This window comes from Lathyrus oleraceus, chromosome 2, assembly GCF_024323335.1.
Source record: "Lathyrus oleraceus cultivar Zhongwan6 chromosome 2, CAAS_Psat_ZW6_1.0, whole genome shotgun sequence".
In the NCBI taxonomy this organism is placed as follows: domain Eukaryota; kingdom Viridiplantae; phylum Streptophyta; class Magnoliopsida; order Fabales; family Fabaceae; genus Lathyrus; species Lathyrus oleraceus.
Genome location: NC_066580.1, coordinates 3,641,306 through 3,665,888, shown reverse-complemented (window position 1 = coordinate 3,665,888; position 24,583 = coordinate 3,641,306).

Below are 24,583 nucleotides of genomic sequence, written 5' to 3'. Positions count from 1 at the left end.
CTAAGTTGAAAACCCGAAAGGGCGGCTTAGGCAAAAATGAGCATCTCGGTGGATTGAAAACCCGAAAGGGCGATCCAGGCAAAAGTTAGAGACATAAAATAGAAGAGAATTATCCCGATAAATTGAGTACCCCGTCTTGGGGAAATTTTTTGCAAAAATTAGGGATCTTGGCAAGTAACTGCATCCTGCTGATCTTCAGTGTTGAAGACGTTCTTAAGCACAATGGTCGATGGTGATTCATTATCCTCAGCGGCAGCCAAGAGCACAATGGATATCAAGAGTTGGTAGAAGGATTAGTGATCATTGTATTTAATGTACCCCTTTTTCCATGTAAATTACCATTTTCAATTTTTGTAAAGATCTATGGAGTCTTGTCATTTACAGGCTACCATTCTATTAAATAAAGTTGAGCTTTTATCCAATTGTTTCTACTCTTATTTACTTCAGCCAAATAGATTTAAATTTTATTATGATCATTTTTGAAATTAAATTTTTTAAATCAAAATCATTTTAAACATATAAAAGCATGAATTTTAAGCAATCGATTTCATTTAAAAAGAATATCAACGGTGGTTCGAAAGCAGTAAGCCCTAAGTATGGAGCATTATTGGTTCTCCCCGAGCTGTAAGCGCATTTCTCTTTCATCCCTGACAGCATTTTTTTAGCGCTCGGTGTTGTTCACCTTCCCTGGTGAAATAGCCAGCTGAGTTGGTTGATTAGTCCCCCGCAAAGTGTTTATTCCCCAGCCGAGTTCATATTTGGTTCCAATAGAGTAAGAACTGCTTCCTCAATAGTTCGCGTGGTTGCGACAGAACTTCGGTTTCCCCATCCATCGCCATTAGATTCGCTCCCAGTGAGAGTTTCCTCCTGGTTTCTGAGCAGCTATTTGTGTTTATCCCCTGCATGGTTGTCTCCCATTTGATATGGTGTGGACCTAAAATTCCCCACAGACTCGATAACGATTTCTCAGTAGATCAACTCCTTTCATAGCTAGGGTTGAGCCTTTGGGATGTTGATCCCTCTTTTGTCCAGCGGTTGTCTCCCTCTTTTGCGGATTGATCGAGAATTGTATCAATGATCCAAATCTGCGACACCTTTGTATCATTTGCGATCGTTTTGTCAGCATAATCATCATATATACATATATACATATATATATATATATATATATATATATATATATATATATATATATATATATATATATATATATATATATATATATATATATATATAAGAAACACTCAACAGGAAACAGAATGCCAATACATGGACTTACACCCGACTCCAAACAACCAAAAGGAAACAGAATGCCAATACATGGACTTACACCCGACTCCAAACAAAAGCAAACAAGGAAACAGAATGCCAATACATGGACTTATATCCGACTCCAAACAAAAGCAAACAAGGAAACAGAATGCCAATACATGGACTTATATCCGACTCCAAACAATAACAAACAAGGAAACAGAATGCCAATACATGGACTTATATCCGACTTCAAACAATAACAAACGCTAACCAGCGAACACCAAAGAAAAAGGTTCTCCGTGCGAACCATAATAAAGTAACCAAATATCCAAAGATGAACCCCAAGTGAGTGACAACTGTCACAAATGAACCCCAAAGATGATAACCATCATCACAAATGAACCCCAAGTGAGTGACAACCGTCACAAATGAACCCCAAATGAGTGACAACCGTCACAAATGAACCCCAAGGATGATAACCATCATCACAAATGAACCCCGAATGGTAACAGAAGAAATCCACAAGGTATAAACATACCACACACGCACACGCTGAACAAACGAGTACTTACACCAAAGAAGACAAACAAAGGGTGAACACACACAAAACAACAAAAGAAAAAGAAAAGGTTGACACACACAGACTCAAAAAAAGAAAAGGGTGCCCGGAGAGATCTCGCTCAATCTCCTGCCTACGTATCTCATCTAGTATGAGAATCAGGGCGACGTAGTTCCCCTTAACAGGGGTACAACACTCTCCTAACCAGAGACCAGGGAAACAACAAACTAATAGGGAGACTGACTCGAGCCTAATAGTTGTCATGCAAACAATAATCCCTAAGTTGAGGTCTCTAACATGCATCCTACCTCCTCAGAAGTCAATCAAACAACTCCTACAGAAATGGAGATGAGAAGAGGAAAACAGATAAACACACTAACATAAGTGAACAAGCATCACTCACTATATACAAACAAGAGGCCCAAACAATGGGTAGGCTTTAGTCAAGAGGGGTCATATCAACCTCGACAAACAAGTCAAACTGTACAAAGGTAGTTTGTAGCTCTTAACCACTAACATTGAGAGTTAGGGTGAAGCTTATCAAAGGTGGAAATGAGGATGAGACCTCATGCTCTTAACCTTGGCCTGGGTGAGCTCATGATAAAGAAAGCGTGGGGATCCAGAAAGAGGGACCCTATTCCACTATACAGACACTGGACAAAGATCTTGGGTTCATGTTAAAGAGCATCAGCACGTAGTGCGAGCATAATGAACGACTCACTGAATAACGGGGGATTGATTGCTAATCCCTTCTATCCGTCAATTGCCTCTTCACTTAGGAGGACTTATCAAGTAACATGCCTCACTTGGAGGTCTTTGGCACAATCTGTAAACAAACACAAACAGAGCCTCTTAAGGAGGACTTGCCAGCAAAATGCCTGCCAAAAAGGTGACAGGACTTCCAGACTACATGGAGTAAGAGAATAGCTACCTAAGTGGTGTATCAACCACAATCCAAAGCTCAAGCAAGAGCTAAAAGCAAGTAACTAATGTACCTGTACAAAAGCTAACCAGTTAGTATCTCAGACAGAAAACAAACAGACAAACAGTCCAAGTGTTACACCACTCAATGAACAATGCTCAAGCATCAAATGACGCAATGAGCTCAACTCATCATCTTAAATCCCTACAAAAGACAAAGACGTCAGAACACAATCCAATTTGCATCTCAAAAGGTGAGTAACTCAACCATTAATGCTAAGTGTCCAAACCTGAAACACAAATCAATGTTAGTTCATGTACAAAACACTAGTACAAAGACTAGGTCCAAAACTAAACCAAATGATCAAAACAGAAGTCAATCTTTTGCATATTGCACATTCAAACATTCAATAAAAAGTCCTCAAAAGGACCAACATCAATGCACAAGGCAAGTAGCTCAAATGATCAATGTAAAGCAAAGGCAAACAAATGTGCACAAAATGGACAACCAAACTAGAAAATCCAAATCAAAACAGAAATGCATCCAATGGCCTTGAGATTTTTTATGTAAGCTACTCATGTTATGAACAAGCAATATGCAAAAAATTAGATCCAGAACGATTTAAATGATGGATGAACAAAAATGCGCAAATGCAAGGCAAAAAATGTGACACAAATTGTCACACTACATCTTCATGTGTCCAAAACAGTGATGGCATATGATAAAAATTTCAAACCAATGCTCAAAAATCATGTCACATGTGAAGATCAAACACACAAAAATTCAGATCAATTGGATTAAAGATGAGCATTTCACAAAGCATTTATCATGATATATCAAATTAACACAAGGCTCAATCAAAAATTTACAATTAAAAATCCAGAAACAAACAAATCATGAAATAAATCCTATAAAAAACTAGACATTAAAACAAGAATGTGAAAAAAAATTGGACTCAATTTGGACTATTCTACTATTTTTTATGATTTTTTCAAATGAGCAAAATAATATGAAATAATATGGAAAATGGAGGGAATATGAAACAATTCAAATTAATTCAGCAAATGCACAACCAAGGATCGAACACACGCATCCACAGTCAATGGCGCTCAAGTGAAACGCTGCGTTTCACTAAATGAGTTGGCAGCCATATCAACAGTCAACAGCACGCGTGGAAACGGTCAAAGGATTAACAACCAATGGAAAAGCCACGCCAGCGCTCACGTGGAAGACAACATGGTAGAAACCCTAGGCAAAACTAGACGGCGGAGCAACCGTCTTCTCCGGCGGAGCTTCATGAATTTTTTTCCAGAATCGAGCAAAATGTACATCAATCGAATCAACATTCAACCAGGAATCCAAATATCATATTCATTTCCTCTAAATCATCATGAATTGAACGGATCGAGTGAAAACATAATCATCATCAAAACTTTCATTCAACCATACATGCTCATTTCCTAACCATTTTCGAATCTAACCCTATCAGCGTGCTCAGCAATGCAAGATCTACACAATCATGTACATAAAACAGCAAAATATGAGGATCGGATTTTCACCTACTTGAAATGCAGTTCCCTGAAATCGCGTGTTCAGGCTTCCAAACTCTCCAAATCTTCTCCTATGTTTATGCCTTGAAGCTTTGTGCAAGAATAATCCACTGAAACCACTCGAATCTAGCTTAATTTTCAACTTCCATCAACATGTTCATGTACATGAACTGCTCCAAATCTTGCTCAATTCCAACAAACAATGGATGAATCTTGCTCAGAATTACGCAAGGATTATGAATATGCAAAGAGATTGAAGGTTTGTGTGAAGAATTTTGAAATTCGAGGAGAGAGAATTTTGGAGGGAAATGTGAATTTTCAGATCTGAATTTGTTATTATGAGCCAATGCAGTTAAGGTTTGGCTTATATATGACCTGTTAATGACACTGAAATCACAATTAAGCTTTGGCTAATCATGATTAGTAAAATATGAGGTGTAGTGCAAAAAATGTAAGTGTGCTTAGCATGGACATGCTACACGTGAACAGTACCCATGCAAGGTTCAAATTCACTTAAAATCATTCAATAATCAAGATGGAATTGGTATTTGGCTTGCATGATCATCCAAATTTGAATTATCAAAATTCCCTCCAAAATACACATGTATGAACAAGTGATCATATGAGCTTCTTCCATGCATGGCAAAGGTTGATTTGGAATCTCTTGGTCATGACAAGCATTTTGCAAAAAGGATGGACCAATTTGGAGTCTTGTATCAAAAGTTATGTCACTTTGAACTTCCATGTATACTTTGTGATCATTTGGCCATAACTTCTCAACCATCCATCACATGGACATGATTTAGGACTTTTTAGAAAGGGGAGACAAAGATATACAACTTTCATGTTCACCAAAAATTCATTTGAAGCTTCTTTGATGTTGGAAAATCAAGTTGGATGTGAACTAGAAACTTGCCATTTTTGGAAACTTGAAATTACAGGTCACTTTCCATTTTTGGAAACTTTTGCCATGACTTCAAAATCTTCAAGATAGATATTTACAATGATAAATGGACCTCTTTTGAACATGATTGAGGTGTCTCAACTTATTTCCCCACCTCACAGCCCTCCATTGACTGCACAGTTGACTTTTTGGTCCTTAGATGACCTTGAAATGCTCTGATCAGCTTGAGCCTCTACCACTTGATGAAATGGCTCAAAAATGAAACCCTAGCTCATGTAAGCTCTTCATAACAATCATGTGATCCTCATCCCAATAAAATACCTCATCTCCTTAAGCAACCCTGGTTGGAAGAAAGGCATTGATTAGGGTTGACCAGAGGTCACAACCCTAATCCAAAGGAACTTGAGAATGAATCATGAAACCCTTGATGATGATAGAACCATGACGATGGTAATATATCCTTGTAAACAAGATAATTCTCAAGACCTTTGAAGGATCAGGAAACCCTAATTGAAGTGCAAACCCTCAGATGGTTGATCATCAATTCATAGAAACCCTCAGGCTTGAATCATGTAACTTCTCCATCTTTGAAAAGACTCTGGAGGATGAATTTCTTATTTTCATATGATATGCAAAATGCAATGCCTAATGCTCTAAGCATGAAATGCAATGTGTCAAACTAGTCTCAAGAAGAGGAGGGCAAATTTTGAGGTGTTACAGCTGCCCCTATTCAATCCACTGTGAACCTGTCGATATGAACAACCTCGACTTTCAGATGATCAGAGTGAAGAGTGGTTGAGTACCAAGAACAGACGAACAATTTGCGTTCCGCTGGGAATTATTATTATATTTTTTTTCTTTTCTTGAACCCCAGAACTTTTTTTTATTTTTTTTTCTTAAACCCCAGAATTTCTTTGATTTTTTTTTTGCTTTTCTTGAACCCCAAACAAATATTTTCTTTCGCGCGAGTGATCCCCGATCACCGCATTTGGACCCCGACAACCTCATGCCACTCTTGCTGCCAAACAATGAACCCCATTCTCCACTCTCTTGTGATAATTCCGCTGGCAACGTCGGAAATAACACCAAACACCACTCTGATGGCGACATACCAGAGGGTACACCTTCACGAAAGGAAGGTAACATGTGCATTTCTTCCTCAGAAGACACCCATAACGACTTCTGTTGACCTCAGCCAAAGTCTAAGGTGACACATGATCAGAAGACAATCCTGAGGACCTCATCCCGGATACAATCTTCAATTCCAGTTGAACCCCGTTCTCCAGAAAATGCCCCGCACTTCCTTTTCTCCATTTGAACCCCAATTTTCGCGCTGATCGCGTAACATTCTCTGATCTTCATTTCCATCTCCGCCCGATGGAAATTTTCCTCCAATATCGCGCTACTGGGGTATATTGTTGATCCAACGTCCCGATGCTAAACTCCTCAGAGTAACATCTTCCAACTTCCATCTCCGCACGACAGAATTTTTCTCCAATATCGCACTACTGGGGAATACTGTTAATCCAACGTCACGATGCTAAACTCCTCAGAGTAACATCTTCCAACTTCCATCTCCGCACGACGAAATTTTTCCTCCAATATCGCACTACTGGGGAATACTGTTGATCCAACGTCTCGATGCTAAACTCCTCAGAGTAACATCTTCCAACTTCCATCTCCGCACGACAGAATTTTTCCTCCAATATCGCACTACTGGGGAATACTGTTGATTCAACGTTACAATGCTAAACTCCTCAGAGTAACATCTTCCAACTTCCATCTCCGCACGATGGAATTTTTCCTCCAATATCGCACTACTGGGGAGTACTGTTGTTCCAACGTCTCGATGCTAAACTCCTCAGAGTAACATCTTCACCAACCAGCTAAACCAATTCTCAAACGGTAACCACGGCTCGAGACTAGTTTATGCTTGCAATGCTGATGCATGAGTTTTTTCAGCGTAATGCTCCATAACCATGGAAATGCTACGCAACGAGTTATGCAATATGCTATGCTTTTCTAAATGATGAATGTATAAAAAGTATCCCCCTCAGGGGATAACACGAGCAACTCTGCTGAGGAACTCGATATCACTCCAATCTCCAACCCTGCTTGGGATAACACCGCTGCTGGGGAAAGGACAACCCTTACTAAGGATGACCTCCACTGAACCCGATCCGCTTGGGGAATTTGCTGGGGAAACAGCTACCAACGCAAACCCCCGCTGGGGAAACAACAATCTTCAGACCTGCTGGGGAAATAAGGATCTCAACCCTGCTGAGGAGAAAACAGCAAACTTCAGACCTTCCTGCCTAGGACACACCGACCTCGAACCCGCTGGGGAGATACGGAATATTTGACACGGAACACCCGTCGACTCGTCGAACACTGGCATCCACCATCTAACCACAAAGTCAACTTTCCACTTTTGAGAGCTCCCAGACTCATCCGGTCTCTTCTGATTCATCACCTTGTATTCTCGACTTCTCTCTACTCCGAGACAAACGATCTCCTTAGATTCGGGCCAACTCTCCAGTCCTCAGACTTTGAAGAGTCTTCTTGATTAACCCTCTAGGATCGTCGCAATCCTTTCGCCGTCTCTTCACCATTCTACAATTCCTTGTCCCTGATTGGACTCGAAGGAATCTTTCGTCAAAAATCTTCGTATAAGAGACCCGCTGGACGAAAAGAATAAAATAGTCCAGGCAAAAATGGGCATCCCGGCGAACAAAAAAAAATGAAAAAGGTTCGGGCAAAAATTAGGAATAAAAAGAGAAAAAAACTGTACACCCGGCAAGTCGAAAACCCCACAAGGGCGGCTTGGGCAAAAAAGGGTATCCCGGTGGACTGAAAACCCGAAAGGGCGGTCCAGGAAAAAGAGGGACTGAAACGAACAACTGCGTCTAGCATGATCGTTTGCACTGTGGATATGACACATGGATAATCCCCGGTAGAGATCGGTCGGAAGCGTCTTGTTCAGAAGGCAGAAAGCGCGGAGAGTCTTGAGGACATATGGGTTGTAACCGGGTTGGAACTTGATGAGATCACGGTTTCACATTGCCATTAGGATAGATTTTCCTTTTGTGCGGAATTACCTCTTTTCAGGGATTGCTTCCTGTGTATTGCTCAGTTGCGAGCCACTTTTTTTTTTCCAATCAATAAAATGCATATTCAGTCAAATAATTTTGTTTTTGTTTTCGTTACCGCTTTGATTGCAAAAACATCCGTTTATTTTGAAAAAGAATCTTTGCATTTTGAGGCATATAGGTCCCTTCCAATGCATGTTTATAGGATTGAAAACTTGAAATCTTATTCGGAAGGTTGAGTGACCTGGTTGTTGAAATTTTGGCACGCCTGGGGCACGTTTTATACACTCACATAATTTCATCATTGTTGATTCATTCTTATAATTTTGAATCCTTGTTATGGCGGTACTTTATCCCCATGCAACTTTAGTGTTTGTCCTCCTCCAATTGTAGAGTGTCATCCCCTTAAGTAGAAATACTTTAACTTTTCTCCTTTCCCCACTGAGTTACTTCCTCGTGGGCGATTATTATTTTAGTTTCCTCCCCAGTTGTTTATCTGGATGGAACCACTCCCCTTGAGTTATATCCTCATTGGGTTGAGTCTTGATTGACCGTTTCTTTCTAGATCTTACCTAGATAGATGCTTTGGGTCCTCTAAGAGTTTATTACCCAGTAACTGGTAATATTCTTCTTAGTTTGCAATTCGTTACTTCTTTCCCAATACCCGGCAAAAAGCAACCCTTTTCTCCCCAACGGATTCATTTTCATGTTTCCCCAGGAAGTATATCCTTGATATGATCAACCTAACCGATGACAAATATTTTCTTCCCCTGCTTTGAGTTTATCCTTGATATGTTCATCCTAACCAATGACGGATATTCTCATCTTTGGTATTCTACCCAGTAAACATGTAGTTGTAATCCCTATTTTGTTCCCTAGAGAGTTAATCCTTGATATGTTCATCCTAACCGATCACGGTTTTCTTCTCTTTGCGGTCTTCTGCCCAGTAACCGGTAGTTGTAAATTCTTCTTATTCTCTTCCCCCCGGAGTCTATCCTTGATATGTTCATCCTAACCGGTGACGGATATTCTCTTTGGCGGTATTCTATCCAGCATTCGATAGATGTAATTCCTACTTTTTGGTCATGTGGTTTATCCTTGATATGTTCATCTTAACCGATGACGGGTATCCTCCTCAACGTCCCCATGCAAGTCTATCCTTGATATGTTCATCTTGACTGATGACAGATTTTCTTTCCTTTGAGTTTATCCTTGATATGTTCACTTTAATCAGTTACAAATATTCTTTCTCTTTGGTCTTCTGCCTAGTAACCGGTAGTTGTAAATCCTATTTCTGTAGTTTTCCCCAGCAAGGCTATTCTTACCCAGTAACCGGTAACAAATACATCCTCCTGGCGGTTCTCAGTGAGTCATCCTTGATATGTTCATCTTAACCGATGACGGGTGTCCTCTCTGTCAGGTCTTTATTATCTCCTTACCCAGTAACCGGTAGGGGATAATAAATTGCTGCTCCTCCTGTGTTGAAGTTTATTTCTTCCCCATTTGAGTTGAGTGTGTATTTCCTTAGTGAAATCACTTTTCCCGCATGATTCAAGTACGTCAGTTTTATCCTGATCTATTCGTTTCCCCTGCATATGTTTTTATTGCCCCGACTGAGTCTTTCCATTTTTTATGGAATTCCTCTAGTCTCCCAGCAGTTTTTAAGTCATAGTCTGGCCTACGCATAACCTCTTTCATCCCCTCAGAGTCTCTGTCTCCCCAGTGAGTTTTCCTCACGGAATATGTTATGCTCCTGCGGACCTTCGATCTCTCCGATTCCTTTTCCTTTGTGGCAAGATTTCCCCATAGAGAATTTGCTTACATTCATATCATATGCATCACGAGGTCTCTTAGGGACCAAAATTTGTTTCTACATATTGTTATTTAAGCCCATTCTACTGAGTCGATATGAAGATTTTAACCTTCACCTCCTCAGTTAGAATGTCCTTAAATAGGGGCAGCTGTAAGACCCTAATTTTGACCCTATGATTCCTCATGCAATCTCATCATATGTATTAGCATTGGGATCATACCATGGCATCCTCCTTACCTCTCTTTCATTGGGTTTGTTTTGGGAGAGATCACCAAGCACCATATATCATACTTGTATATTATCATTTTACTAACCAAAATACCAAAAATATGTCTTTGCATTTGCCTAATTCTTTTGTAGGTAGGGCATGATCACCTTGATCTATCAAGTCCCCATCTAGGCTTTAAGACCCTCATTGCTAAGAGCACAACCAAGTAATGATCCACAAGAGCTCTAAGCATTATATATGAGTCCCAATGATCTCTACATGTTATTTTGATCAAGTATTCTTCAAGAGCTTGGAATTGGTTCGCCTTGGAAACCCTAGTTCATCTGGGTATCTTGAGCAACTTCTTCAACAAGCTTTCTCACCAATTGATAAAATTTCTCAAGGTAAACTCCAAGGTCCATCATCTTATGCATAGATGATCTACCATAAGCCTAAAAAGTCAATAGAATTGCAAGCTAGCAAGTTGGTTGATGGTGGTTGGCCAGATGAATTCATCTGATCAAAACTGGGTCTCCCTAGACCCTATCTCCTACAATTTTCATCATATGAAAATGATTCCAAGAGAAAAGTTACTATAAATGACTTTCTAAACAACTTTCATGTTGAGGTCTAGATCTAATTTTGCTTGGAAAGCCATTTTCTATATTGAAACATTATAGGTCATTTTGTCTAAACCCTAATTTGAAAGTCAACTTCCCAAGGCCATAACTTGCTCAATTTTTGTGAGATGAAATATTTTCAAGTTTCATAATCAAATTCAAGGTGTTTACTTCAACTTTTATGTTTGGAGGAAGAGCTAAATCAACTTTTATGAGCATGTGATATGAGGATACATTATAGGTTATTTTGGACCAATGCCATTGCACAAGTGATTTTCCTCAACTTCAAAAATGCACAACTCACTCATTCTAAATCCAAATGATGTAAAATTGGTGACCAGTTTGAGGGTATTTGAAAGAGCTACAACTTTGATGCAGACACGTTTCTCATTTGGAGCTCACATAAAAAGTTAAGCAAGGTGGAATAATTGAATATGACACTTGACGCTTAGAAATTTTTTCAACATGTTGAAATTTCCAAACTTCCACCTCAAAATTCACCATGATACAAGTTCCAAATGGAAAAGTGTTCAACGTTGTTCTTCTTGATCTAAGCTTTCCAAAGATTCCTAATTCATTCATTTTGAACTAAGTTTGATGGGTCTGCGCATGGTGTAAACAAGCATGTATCAGTTGGCAAGATTCAAGCTTCAAATGATCAAATAACTTTGCCTTGCCACTCAAGCTTCATGCAGACCTCATTTCAGTTGATTATGGACTTAATTATATTGCTTCATGGGCCTGTACACGCCCATGCAAGCATGTGCATTGCATTACGAAATTTGGATAAATTTTCAAGTGTGCAAATAACACTTCATTTTGCTATAAATAGAGACCCTCTGTGCTCATTTCAAGGGACCCTTGTGCGCCAGCTTTGCCTCCACACTTCAAACCCTCACATTTGAAAGGAAAACCTGAGAATTTTCATTTTAAAAATTGAGTTTGAATCTCACTGTTTGGAGATTCAAAAACTCCAGGATCCAAAGCTTTGCATTGTTCTTAAGCCACTTCGACAAGCTCCATAAGCAAGATCAAGCACGAATTGAAGCAAGAGAGATCCACTTCTGCATAACATTGAAGGTAATTTTACAGATTTTTCTTCTCTTCGATTCTCTCTTAATACTCATCAATTCTCTTGGATCCTTGGTTGTCTGAAGTCCTACCAATGTAGGCAAGAAGATTGAGCTGCTTTGAGGTCAAATCGAAGCAACTCAGTTGACACACCTCAAAATTCAACTCCACATATCTCTATATATATTTGGAGTTAGTTAAAATTGAGGTGATATTTATGATCTACGCCATTTTATCTTTCAGATCATGTCCTCCTTTTTCATTTATGATGTGGTGATGAATGGACCAGTCCGGCCAAGGTCGCCTGAAAAGACGACCGGCGCTTTGCTCCGACAATGATGTGGCACGGTCCAGAGCTATTAGATGGATTCAAAATGTTTTAATCACGAGCGTATATATTGATTACCAAGCGTGTGGATGTTTGACTCAGGCGCATCATGGAACGTGCGCGCTCAACCACTTGATCTGCCACCTCAATTAATGAGGCAGATCAAGTGGTCCACATTTTTTTGATTTTTTGATTTTAATTTTTATTCCTTTGATTTTCATTAATTCATATTAATTTTAATATTGATCCAAAAAATATGAGAGTTTCACCAAAATTTTTAAAATAAAATCCTCTTTCATTTTCCGAATTAAAACTATTTTTTGGATTATTATTAAAATTATTCATGATTTAATTGATTTTGTGAATATTTTTAATTGTTTAAAAATACTTTAAAGTCTCCAAAAACTCTGAAATTTTTTCTCCAAGGTCCTTTGACTTTGTTTGACCTATGATAAATCTCATGGCCATTTATTTGGTGTTTTGATGAGGTTTTAGGAAATTGACCAACCATATTTAATTTAATGTATTATTTTTAGTATTTTTAATTGAATAAATGCCAAATAAATTGTGTAGAGCCATGTTGATTGATTTTGTAAGTTTGACTTGTGTTGTTGGGCCTTGGTCAAGGTTGATTTGACTTTGTTAAGTTAAGATCATTGGATTTAGTGGATTGATGGAATGTACATTCCATCTCCCAAAATGAATGAATGATCTTAATTTGGGAAAAGTCCTCCTTTGTCCAATTTGAGTTTGATCCATTTCCCCTCCCTCTTCATCTCATTCCCCTTCTTTATGCATTCATGTCATAGACCTATGATATCTCTATATCCTAAGGCTAGTTGATTGCAAAATTAACATAAGTATGGATGAGATTAGGCCCCCATTTTTGCATTTTTTGTGTGTGTGGTATGTTTCATGAGTATAGTTCATTATACCATGACTCTAACATGCATTAACACCAAAATTCTATTGTCCGGCCTCAAATAGTTGTGACTTCTACATAAGTCCAATTATGATTGCTTAACATAGCGCTAAATTTTGACACAAAAGGCATAACATTCTAGTTAGTGAGATTGTAAGTCTCCCCTCTTTCATGGTATTATGTGGAAACTTAGCATTTTTTCCTTCCTTTGGAAGATGTCTTGGTTCAAGGATCCATGCTTGTGATAAGTGGGTTGAGTGTTCTCCAAAGAATGACTTAAAACAAAAGCAAAAGCAATACTAACTTCTAACTCATTAATAACTAACATTTAATTCCAAGTCATTTACTTTTGATGCACTTTATTTTTAAGCCTTTTTCAGTTGCCATTATTCATACCATTCTAATTGTTTATGTTTATGTCATTTTCATTTTGTCCACTTGGACCATATTTTGTGATATATTTTGTTTGTGTATATTGTGTTTGTGTGTGTGGTCTTTGACCATTAATGTACATAATAAGAACAAAAACCCTAAAAAATATCTTGTGTGGACTGTTGGTTTGATCTGAGACAATTGGACTTAGAATTTAGGCAACACTCCCTATGCAAAGGACATGGCCAATGCCAACTTTCATGTAACCAAGTGCTTGTAGCTTGAAACTTCATCTGATACATCATTGAAGATCCATTTGAGTTCATCTGCAACATGATCATTGTGAAGCTGTTATTTTAAACCTATGACTTATGCACTGTGAAATTCATCTGCTAAATGGGAAAATTTGAAGAAGATCATGGAGTTGCTAAGCTTGGATGTAGCTATCTTTATATGAATCTTTTAACCCATGTACTTCGCAAAACCCACAGGCCATTGATAGAAATTGCTTTTAGCTATAACATTTTTTTTCTTCTTTATGTAACTAAATTTCCACATACGAAGGTACAATACCCTTAAGTAGATCTTTTATCATTTATATTATCCGTCCAATCAACATTTGTATATGGTTCAATATGGACATGTCCTTTAGTTTTGAACATTAACCTTTTTCCTGGAGTTCCTTTCGAATATCTCAATATTTTGAAAATAGCTCCAAAGTGGATTGGTTATAGTGCATGCATAAATTCACTTATTACACTCATTGAAGAGGCTATATCAGGTATCGTATGTGATAAATAAATTAGTCTACCAATCAATCATCGGTAGCATTTAGTTGCTGCCATTTTAGTTGTTGTCATTTCCTTCTTACACCCCATCACCCATGTTTCTTTGAGTAAACTAATTAAATATTTGCAATATTGAGATAAAATTTATCTTTAGATCTTGAAAACTTCATCCCGAAAAAGTATTTTAACTTATTGGGATTCATTGAAGTTTCTACTTCCTTACACTCCGTCATCCATGTTTCTCTGAGTAAATCAATTATATATTTGAATTGTTTATAAAAATTCCTTCTATAGAAATTTCAAACTCCATCCCGAGAAATAATAATTTAATTTTCCAAGGTCCTTGATTTAAAACTCAAATTCAAGTGCTCTCTTTAAATTTCTGATTTCTTTAACATCATCTTTTGCCATAATAATGTAATCAACATACTGAATTAAAATAGTGATCTTATATTTGAGTGAGTGAGTGTTTAAATAACATAGTTTGATAGACTTAACTCTGGTGAAGCCATGTCTCTTAACAACACTTCCAAATCTCTCAAACCATTCCCTTGGTGATGTTTTTAACCAATATAAGATTTTTTTTTCAATTTGTTGACTTTTTCGCTTCCAATATTTTCTTCAAATACAAGATCATTCATCTCTTCTTTCGATGCTAATTTCTAATTTGGATCACTTAAAGTTTCCTAAAAAGTTTCAGACTCAAACAAACTAGAAATCTTAAACCCTAAACAATTTCCATATTGAGGTTAGAAATATTTTTTATAACAATAATTGAAATATTAATATTAGGAAAATAAAAATAAGGTAAATCATTGGATGAGTAAGATGAACCTCCATATGAAGAACTAGAGAATGGATTATTTGTAGGACCTTCACTTGGTAAGTCAGATTGGATAAGACAATAGGACATGTACCACCTTTGTGAAGCATTTGCCTGACATACACTTTAAGTTCAAGAATATGATCTTTAATTAATATTTCTCATCTTGTTTTAGATACTATATTATATTTCAATTAAATATTATGATTTATAGGTTATATTGTCTTAGCATTTGGATGATTTGTAGTTATAGTATCATCTAAAGTAGGCATAGTTTCCCTAAAATTTTATTCTTTATTACTACACCGACTCTCTCCTTGAAGAGAATTTTAAAAAATGGTTTATTTTCAATAAATTAGACATCCATGCTTTCATAAAATTCTTTGTAACATGTGTAGCGGTAAATTCATGACCATTAAGCTATGGATAAACTTAACGTCAATAAAACCAGAGTCGTCACCACGCTTTTATTGTTTCCAAAGGAAAAGGGAAAAGTACGAACAAAACCCAAAGATAAGAAGTTTTCAAATTAAAACTAATAAAATTCCAGAGATTATAGGTAAGGGGGTTGATTATACAAAAGGAAGGTGTTAGCACCCAAAGTGTCCTAGGTACTACTAGGGAGCCCTTTTTTTATGTGTGTATGTGTTTTTGGTATAAAAGATGTTTGAGAGAAAATAGAGTTGGGGATGAGAAAATAATTTATTAATTATAGTTTTGTGTTTGACAAGACCTTCAGACTTGTGCCTACGTACCAACATAAAATGAGGGATCAAAACCTCGTAGTTCGTGGTATCAATTTCAAAATGAATGGATTGCTTTTAATAAAAAATAAGTTAAAAGAGGCACAAAGGGCCCAAAAGTTTGAATGGATGTTAGTTCTTTTTGTCTTTTGAAATTTTAAGTCAATATTGTTAAGTTCATTTACAAGTTTGATTAAGAAAAGGGTTTAAAAATGCAATGGCATAAGACCAAAGTTTCTAATTTGCAATAAAGTCTAAGTTTTGAAATCACAAGCAAAGAACGTTTTTTTGAAAAGGGGGGAGATTTGAAATTTAAGAAGCGGGAGGAGATGAAGAGACTAATCCTAGGAAAAAATTTAAAAGTTAAGAGTTGAAAAGATCTGACCAATGGGATGCAATCCAATAGACAAGAATGTCATATAGAAACCCATTTTTCCTTTGGACTTTAAATCGAGAAATAACAATAAGAAAACAAGATGAAGAGCAAGACATCAAATAAAGATAGCCACATCCAAGCTAGCAACTTCATTAGTCTTCCTCATAATCTTCGCCATGTATCAGATGTGATACTCCTTGAATGGCTCAGAATAAGACATTAGACACAGGTTCAAAGTAACATTTGCATCAAGACCATGTAGCAGATGAACTCATGAGGATCTCAACACTTGCATCAAATGAAAATTCAAATCACAAGAACTTGGTTTCAGAAATGTTGGCATTGGCCAAGTCCTTTTGCATAGGGAATGTTGTCTAATTCTAAGTCCAAAGCTCAGATCAAATACAACAGTCCACACAAACATTTTTTAGGGTTTTTGTTGTTAATTAAGTATTTTAAGGTCTTAAGACCACAAACCCAAACAAGGTACACAAGCAAGTATATACAATCACAATATATGGCTCACGTGAGCAAAGTGAAAATGACATTAAAATAAACAAGTTACATGATATGTAAAATGGCAAATGACAAATGGCTTGAATTTAATTACATAAAGTAAATGACTTGAAATTTAAAGCAATTATAATAGAAGTTAGTCAAAGGTTAGTTGATTAGATGTTAGTGAACTTTTGATTTTCAATTGTTTAAGTCATTCTTTGGAGAATACTCAACCCTCTATTCACAAACATGGATCCTTAAACCAAGACATCTTCCAAAGGAACGAAAAAAGACCAAGTTTCCACACAATACCATGAAAGAGGGGAGACTTACAATCTCACTTACTAGAATGCTACTTTTGGGTCAAAATTTAGCGCTATGTTAAGCAATCGTAATTGGACTTATGTTGAAGGCACAACTATCTAAGGTTGGGCAATAGAAACTTTGGTGTCAATGCATGTTAGAGATATGGTATAATGAACCATATTCCTAAAACATACCACACTCAAAAAAAGAAAATGATCAAAGGATGGACGTAATCTCATCCATACTTGTATTGGTTCATCTAACACAAAGTTATTGATGAGCTAATTAGCCTTAGGATATTGAGATGTCATTGGTCAATGAAAAGGATGAGATAGAATGGGATTGAAGATGAAGAGGGAGGGGAAATAAGACAAACAAAAATTGATCATGGGAGGATTTTTATCAAATTAAAATCATTCATTCATTTTGGGAGATAAATGTACATTTCATCAATCCCCTAAATCCAATGATTTTAATCCAACAAAAGTCAAATCAACCTTGACCAAGGCTCAAGCACATAGTCAAACTTCACAAGTCAATAAAAGTGGCTCAACATAATTTCTACACAATTAAACAATTAAAAATTAAATTAAAATGTATTAAATTAAATTATGTTTGATCAAAAACCTAAAACCTCTTCAAAACATCAAATAAATGGCCAAGAGATTTATCATAGGTCAAACAAGGTCAAAGGACCTTGGGGACAAAATTTCATTATTTTTGAAAAGTCAGAAATATTTTTAAACAATTAAAAATATGCACAAAAAAATTAAATCATGAAAAATATCAATATTGATCCAAAAAATAATTTTAATTCAGAAAATGAAAGAGAAAAATATTTGAATTTTTTTGGTGAAAGTCCCATATTTTTTGGATCAATAATCAAATTAATATGAATTACTGAAAAATAAGCAATTAAATGGAAAATTTAGAAATTCAAAAAAACGTGAGCCATCTGATCTCCCTCATTAATTAAGGTGGCATATCAGATGGATGAAAACGCGCGTTCCATGTGTACATGAGTTAACTGTCCCACATGCGTCGTAATTACTTTGGATGGATGAGATTAGAAGTTGTGGATCATATCAAAGGGTTCTGGATAAGCCATCACACCACCAGAGCCCTAGCTCCGGTCATCTTCTCCGGTGAGGACCACCGGACTGGTCCAGGCTCAACTCAAAGAAAAATGGAAAATAAGTACACTATTTTGAAGGAAAAATGCTCAGGAGCACGAATCTGGCCTCAATTTTGTCCAATTCCAAGTATATAACAAGATACAGGGATTTGAATTTTGAGGATCATGAACTGAGTTTCTTCGATTTGACCTCAAAGCAACTCAATCTTCTTGCCTACATTGGTAGGACTTCAGACAACCAAAAATCAATAAGAATAATGGAGAATTGAGGGAGAATCAAAGAGATGAAAAATCTGAAAATTCACCTTCAATGGAGCTTCAGATTGACACGATCTTGCTTCCAATTATGCTTGGCCTTGCTTGAGATGCTCGATGGAAGAGAAATAGATAAAGGAAAGGGATGGACTCTTGGAGTTTCAATCTCAAAACAGATGGAGAATTGAATCTCAATTTTCAATGAAAACCCTCAAGTTTATCCTTAAATGGTGAGGGTTTGCGGTTGCAGGTTCAAAGCTTGGGCATGAGGTCCTTAATTCTGAGCAATGAGGGTCTTATTTATAGGTCATGAGATTGATTTTCACACACTTCTAATTTTGGCAAAATTTTAAATTCCCTCTTGCATGGATGCATGGGCGTGCACTAGGCCCATGAGATGATGTATTATGATCCATAATCCAATGTTCATCATGCTGAAATCATTTTGGAAGTTCATGCAAGTGTGTGTAGAAAATGGAACTTGAAATTATCCAAATGGTGCTGCAACTTACACCCATGCGCAAGTCCTCCAATTTTGATCCAAATGAGATGATCTTGGATGTTTTGGAAAGGTGAGATCAAGGGGAACAACTTTCATGTTGAACACTTTCTCATTTGAAGCTTGGATCATGATGAATTTTGAGGTGGAATTTTGGGAAATCAAACATATTTAAAAAATTTCTAAGTCCCAAGTCAAATGTTCACTTCTTCCACCTTGAATAACTTTTTCTATGGACTTCAAATGAGAAATGTTCCTTCATAAAAGTTGTACCTCTCTAAAACTTATTCAATTTGGTCACAAATTTTATCCCATTTGTATTTGGCATTAAGGAGTTATGCATTTTAGAAGTTGAGGAAAATCACTTATTCAATGGTATTGGCCCAAAATGACCTATAATGTTTCCTCTTGGAACATGCATTTGAAAGTTGAATTTGCACTTCCTCTAAAAATAAAAGTTTAAGTAGACATATTTAATTTGATCATGTAATTTGAATGTCTTTCATATCATAAAAATTGAGCAAGTTATGGTCTTGAGAAGTTGACCTCTAAACTAGGGATCAGACAAAATGACCTATAATCTTTCACCATACAAAATGACTTTCCAAGCAAAACTAGATCTTGACTTAAACATGAAAGTTGTTTTGAATGTCATTTGAAGTAACTTTTCTCTTGGAATAATTTTCATATGACAAAAATTGTAGGAGATAGGGTCTAGGGAACCCCAGTTTTGACTAGTTGACTTTCTTTGGTTAACCACCATGAACCAACTTGCTAGCTTGAAATTATATTGACTTTTGGGACTCATGGAGGATAATATATGTATAAGATGATGTAATGTGAAGTATCCCTTGAAATGTTTGATCAATCATTGAAGAAACTTGTTGAAGAAGTCACACAAGATACCCAGATGAATTATGGTTTCCAAAGTAAACAAACTCCAAACTCTTAATGATTTCTTGATCAAAATGACATGTGAAGGTCATGGGGATCCATATATGATGTATAGTGTAACACCCTTCTACCCCAAACGACATATTTAAATAGATTATCAGAGTACAACATGTAGAAGAGTTTACATTTCATAAAACATAACACCTATCGCATCACAACATAAATCATAATATTTATTTTAGTTAAAACTTCGCAGCGGACAACAACATAATTATTATAAAAATGTTTCAACATTATCTCAACAATTAGTCATCATAAACAACGTAAATAATAATAATAATTTAGCTATCGAATCCCATAATCCCCGGTGTCACATGACCAGAGCATTTGACTCGACTCTGTAGAATAACTCTACACTTATTCTTCGAACCTCAACAATAGCTACTCCACTTTATCTGCACATTGCTCATCATAGATGAACATAAACACATGCAGAAGGGGTGAGAATTACATTATTAAATAATAATATAACGACAGAAATATAAACATAAATATAATTCACACATGCCAACACAATTCATCATAATCATCATAATCCATAAACTCATGAACATCAACAACACAACACATCAAATGCAATGCACGCACCCATGCATGACTCAACACGACTCGGTATACCCATTTTGTGACCAACTACAGGATCACCACTCCCAGATTCATCACCATAGAATCCGAGTTCCCCGCAAGGAACCAAGCCTCTCAACAAGCCCGGAGTCAACAACATCATTGGAACTCAGTCCGTTCATCACTAGGCATTGGCCTTTCATGAATGCATGCACACCAAGCATTCATCATAATCAACATAGCAACAACAGCATCATATAGTCATGTTATCATCATCATTAACACATTCTATCATAAGAGCATATCACATCATGCCACATAATCAAACATAGTATTATCGCACTCTACTAATATCTATACCACTCAAGCAACGGGAATTGATCCCTCGTATACTATGCATCAGCTAAGTTATCTCGCTCAGCCTAAACAACCGAAACTGCACAACAACAGCTAGGAAAGACCACAAGTCTGCCCATACGCGTATTGCCCATGCTCATATGCGTATTGCCCACGCTTGGCCAAATCCATACGCGTATTGGCCATTCCCGTACGCGTATGCTACGCGTATCACTTCCCCATACGCGTACCACCAGAGACCATTTCACGTTCAAAATTCCATCTCTTTCACTCATACGCGTATGGCATACGCCATACGCGTACCACTCCAGGAATACGCGTATCACACGCGTATGGCGCGTACCAGCGCCAACACCCCTTTTTCTAAGCCATCCCATACGCGTATTGCCTAGTGCCATACGCGTATGACCAGAATCCAGTCTTCCAGATCTGCTATGGGTTTTCTCTGCTACGAACCTGTCCAATTCAACCGTTCACAGTCCCAATTTCACACAAAATCACTCATATCATCTAACACGAATCATTCCCCTATTCGATTTTACAAATCCTAACATCATTACATAAAATCTCTACGAATTCCTTCGATAAAAATCCCAATTTCGTTTATCCAATATTTCACCATTTTCAGCATATTATTGTTTAATAAGGTTCAGACCCCTTACCTCTTTGGATTGAAGGAAGCTCTGAGCAATCTTTGGCCTTTTCCTCTTCCTTCTCTTTCTCTTCAGCTTTTCCCTTTTCCTCTGACTCTGAGACACAATACGTGAAAAAAACAACTCTGAGTTCTCCTTTGGAATCTTTTATCCACTTTCCACTTTTACCCTTCCACTCTTCATATTCCACTTATTTTATTATTTAATTATTATTAAAATAAATAACACTTATAATAATAATAATAATAATAATTCCCAATATTATTTAATAATTCCTTTTTACCTTCAAATAATCATATTAAATAATATTTAAATTATTCTAACGATAATCGGGGTGTTACAACTCTCCCCCACTAAAAGAGTTTTCGTCCTCGAAAACATACCTCAAGCAAATAGAGCCGGATACGACTCCTTCATCTGATCTTCACGCTCCCAAGTCAAGCTCTCACCAGCTGGACCTCCCCAAACAACTTTCACTAGAGCGATCTTCTTACCTCTCAGGGTCTTCTCTTCTCGGTCATCTATCCGAATTGGCAACACCTCAACGGTCAAATTATCCCTCACCTGGATATCATCTAACTGAACAACATGCGAAGGATCCACAATATATTTTCTCAACTGAGATACATGAAACACATCATGCAGATTAGAAAGCGACGGCGGTAAAGCTATTCGATACGCCACTTCCCCAACTCTCTTCAAAATCTGATACGGACCCACAAACCTCGGAGTAAGCTTTTTAGACTTTAAAGCTCTACCCACACCTGTCGTCGGAGTAACTCTCAAGAACACATGATCTCCCTCTTGGAACTCAAGTGCCTTTCTCCTCTTATCATGATAACTCTTCTGACGACTCTGAGAAATCTTCATTTTCTCCTGAATCATCTTAACCTTTTCAGTCGTCTGCTGCACAATCTCAGGTCCGAGTACAACACTCTCACCTGATTCATACCAACACAATGGAGTTCTACACCTCCTACCATACAATGCTTCATATGGAGCCATACCGATACTAGCATGAAAACTATTATTATAAGTAAACTCCACCAACGGCAAATAACTATCCCAAGAACCACCCTGCTCCAACACACAAGCCCTCAATAAATCCTCTAAGGATTGGATAGTTCTTTCAGTCTGACCATCAGTCTGAGGATGATAAGCTGAACTCAACCTCAACTTAGTCCCCAACGCTTTCTGCAAACTTTCCCAAAATCTAGAAGTAAATCTGGGATCTCTATCAGACACAATACTGGATGGAATACCGTGCAGCCTCACTATCTCTTCAATATACAACTCCGCCAACTTCTCTAAAGAGTGATTAATCCTCATCGGCAAGAAATGCGCCGACTTAGTCAATCGATCCACAATCACCCAAATAGAATCATTACCTTTCACCGTCCTCGGCAATCCCGTCACAAAATCCATGGAAATGCTATCCCACTTCCATTCAGGAATCTTCAAAGGTTGCATCATACCTGCCGGTTTCTGATGTTCAATCTTTGACTTCTGACAAGTCAAACAGGCATACACAAACTTAGCAACATCTCTTTTCATACCAGCCCACCAAAACAACTTCTTCAAATCTTGATACATTTTAGTTGCACCTGGGTGGATACTCAACCCACTCCTATGGCCCTCTTCAAGAATACTCTTTCTCAATTCAGACACCTCAGGAACACAAACTCTACCTTTAAATCGTAGGATGCCATTCTCATCAATCTCAAAATTACCACCATTACCCTGGTTAACCATAGTAATATGATCAACTAGAGCGACATCAACTTGTTGACCATTCCGAATATCTTCCAGAATTCCACTAGTCAACTTCAGCATACCCAACTTTACACTATCAGCGGAAACTTCACAACCCAAACTCATATCACGGAACTGTTCAATTAACTCAAGTTCCCGAACCATCATCATAGACATATGTAGAGACTTCCTACTCAACGCATCTGCAACTACATTAGCCTTACCGGGATGATAACTCAATTCGAAGTCAAAATCCTTCAGTAATTCTAACCACCTTCTCTGTCTCATATTTAACTCTTTCTGATCAAACAGATACTTCAGACTCTTGTGATCACTGAACACTTCGAATCTGGAACCATACAGATAATGCCTCCACATTTTCAACACAAATACAACAGCTGCAAGTTCTAGATCATGCGTAGGATAATTCTTCTCATGAACTCTCAACTGTCTAGAAGCATAAGCTACAACTTTACCATTCTGCATCAAAACACCACCAAGACCCATCAACGAAGCGTCACAATAAACAACGAAGGACTCACCAGGATTAGGCAAGATCAACACTGGAGCACTGGTCAACCGCCTCTTCAACTCAACAAAACTGGCTTCACAAGCTGCATCCCACACATACACTTGACCCTTCTTAGTCAACTGCGTCAACGGCAATGCCAACTTAGAGAAGCCCTCAATAAATCTGCGATAATAACCAGCTAACCCCAGAAAACTGCGTATCTCAGTAGCAGACTTCGGAGTCTCCCACTGTAATACAGCATCCACTTTAGCAGGATCAACAGAAATTCCACCACTCGAAATCACATGGCCAAGGAAACTCACTTCCTTCAACCAGAACTCACATTTAGATAACTTTGCATATAAATTCTTTTCCCTTAACACCTGCAAAACAATTCTCAGATGTCCTGTATGCTCTTCTCCCGTCTTAGAATATATCAATATGTCATCTATGAACACCACAACAAAATTATCAAGGTACGGATGAAATATACGATTCATATATTCCATAAACACACCTGGAGCATTAGACACACCGAACGGCATCACAGTGTATTCATAATGACCATACCTCGTACGGAAAGCAGTCTTCGCAATATCATCTGACTTCACTCGGATCTGATGATGACCCGACCGCAAATCAATCTTACTGAAAACATGAGCTCCAACCAACTGGTCCATCAAATCATCAATCCTCGGCAATGGATACCGATTCTTGATAGTCACCTTATTTAACTGCCGATAATCGACACACAACC